At 35.4% G+C, this 2,777-nt stretch overlaps 1 non-coding gene across 1 annotated transcript; it reads right to left on the reverse strand.

Moving 5' to 3' along the window:
- Positions 1 to 367: 367 nt before the first annotated feature.
- On the reverse strand, positions 368 to 474 carry LOC120098431 (U6 spliceosomal RNA). Its single transcript, XR_015643214.1, has one exon. It is a non-coding gene; the product is annotated as a U6 spliceosomal RNA (small nuclear RNA).
- Between the last annotated feature and the right edge of the window lie 2,303 nt (positions 475 to 2,777).

The following is a 2,777-nucleotide window of genomic DNA, read 5'->3' on the forward strand; positions in this document are numbered from 1 at the left end:
AGGATGCATGGGATTATTTCAATCTTCTTGTATTTGTTGAAGCCTGTTTTGTGACTCATTATATGGTAATTTTTGGAGAAGGTACCATGAGGTGCTGAGAAGAAAGCATATTCTTTTGTTTTAGGATGAAATATTCTATAAATATCTGTTAAATCCGTTGGTTTATAACTATTATTGTGTGAGGTGCAATGTGTGCTTTGAGCTTTAGTAAGGTTTCTTTTATGAATGTAGGTGCCCTTGCATTTGTAGCATAGATATTCAGGATTGAGAGTTCATCTTGGTGGATTTTTCCTTTGATGAATATGAAGTGTCCTTCCTTATCTTTTTTGATAACTTTTGGTTGAAAGTCAATCTTATTTGATATTAGAAAAATATGGAATTCTTCACTAATTTACCTGTCATCCTTGCGCAGGGGCCATGCTAATCTTCTCTTTATCATTCCAATTTTAGTATATGTGCTGCTGAAGCAAGCATGTAGCTTGATTTTTAATTAGTTATTCTTTTCCCGAAATACTTGGTACTGTCTAATATATGATTTTTGTCAGATTCCATAAATACATGTCAAGAGGAGTTTTGTTGGGATTATACTGACTTGCAAATGTCCTTATGGAGGCTAAAATAGCTGGGTATTGAAATCTCTTACTCAACATGATAGTATATTCTGCTGTCCACTTAGCTCCTCTTAAAACTATCTCTCAGAAAAAAAATAGTGTTTCTTATAAATATTTATTGTATATTTCAAAAGAGTTTTTCTACCCATGTTGCCTCTTGATTTGAAGTTTGAAATAGGTTTTTTTCTTGATACTGTTTCTTATTATTGTCTTCAGATAGATTTAAGTATTAAAGGCAGTTCAGTATAAAGTTATATATGTTAATTCTAATAGTCATTTTGAGTTGATCATTTTGAAAATTTGTATATTTGTTCTTACATATGTGAGTATGGGTACACAAGATGTAAGGCCAAAAATTAACATAAAGTGTTTCCCACCAATTATTCCCCACTTTAGTTTTTGAGACAAGCTCTTGAAAGCACAATGTTATTGTGCACTGTGTAAGGATTATTCTTGTATCATTAAAATGTTGATTTCTGTGCCACCATATCTGGTTGCATTTCCTATTATAAGAATCTCCTGTCTCAATGTTATATAAATATGGCTCCCCAATTATTGCCTGACTGGTCAATAAAGTTAACTTGTCAGCCAGTGACTGAGCAGGGTAGAGAATAGGGATCAACTCCAGCCAGAGGAGGAGACAGGGGAGAGAAGAAGTGGGGGATTTTATGAGGACATAAAGAGAGAGTCCAAAAGACAACATGAGCAAACACCTGGAGCCCAGAGAGTCAGATCAGTTAAAAAAAAAAAAAAGAAAAAGAAAAAGAAAAAGAAAAGAAATGCATGCATCATGGGGATTTGGGCTTGGAGGTACCCAGAGTAGTTTAAAGGATTAATAGACTAATACTACTCACCTGTTTTGCCCTTAAAACTGTTAAACAAATATAACAACCCATTCTCAATTATTAGGAAGCAAGCCGATTAAGAGGAAAACTGCAACACTTCTAAAAAAATACCAGTAACAGTATCCCTCATGGAACCTGGAGATCACCAATTAAGTATGACCAGCCTGCCCAACTTCATCCTGCACAGGACTGAGATCAGAGATACAGGCCATTGCACCCAGCCTTTTACATAGGTGCTGGGGATCCAAATTCAGCCCTCATGCTCCCGTTCAGGTGCTTCATTAACTGACCCATCTCCCCAGCCCTACTCTTGAGATTTATAAACAGGTAATTATATCACCTTCACAATGACACTTCTGTCTCCTGTGAAAAAGTATTAGAACAGGGAGTAAGTAATCAATGCAGGCTAAACATAATTAAAGAAGCACAGTTATTCAGCCCATAACTTCATGCAGTCATTTCTATCGCTTCATTTTGTATGTAGGACAGTGGTTGTAACTTTCTATATCACATCCTGGTGAACTTCAGTAAGTCATTCCTATTCCTAGCACACTGTAACTTCAATCAGGAATTAGAGCTTAATTCGGAGCACATTTAAAACTCAGCAAACATGTTTTATTTCATTTGTAATATTTTATTAAATTACCTTTTCATTCTTTGCAAATAGCTAATTGAATCCTATGTGGTACTGGTTAGCATGCTATGGAGTTTAATTTGCTACGGTGCTATTTAGAGTTTTCTACTGTTTTAATCAGGAAATTCTTCAGTATTCTTGTAACAAGATCAGCACCAGAGCAAAGGTATCCTCAGGGAGTAAGTTGAGAATGCAGTTTAGAGCGGACCATATGGTTTTTCAAAGGCTGTAGAAATGATCTCTAAAGTGGCCCAAGGCTTATGCATTTTTGCAGGGGTGAAACTTTAACCAACTCTCACATTTCTTCTTTGTTGAACTATTGAGCCTTCTATTTTAAAGATGGTCTTTTCTACCTGCTATATATTTTCCTTTGGAATCACAAACATTTCATCCTATCTGTATGAACGTAAATATTTTTGTTCTTACTGTCTTTTCTAGCTCGTATTTTCTTTAAATTCTGTTTAGTAGGGTGAGTAAATTTGTAAAAGGCATATAATTGACTCATATTAAATTGGATTTTAGTAATTATTCATATATACATATGTATATATGAACACACACACACACACACACACACACACACACACATGGGGTGGGGGAAGGAGCAGGCAGGCTGTCTATTACTCACTATCTTCCTGCCTCTTATCTCAACAAGATGGGTTACAGATAATGTGCTACTATGTCTGG

This window comes from Rattus norvegicus, chromosome 18, assembly GCF_021556685.1.
Source record: "Rattus norvegicus strain SHRSP/BbbUtx chromosome 18, alternate assembly SHRSP_T2T, whole genome shotgun sequence".
Classification (NCBI taxonomy): Eukaryota; Metazoa; Chordata; class Mammalia; order Rodentia; family Muridae; genus Rattus; species Rattus norvegicus.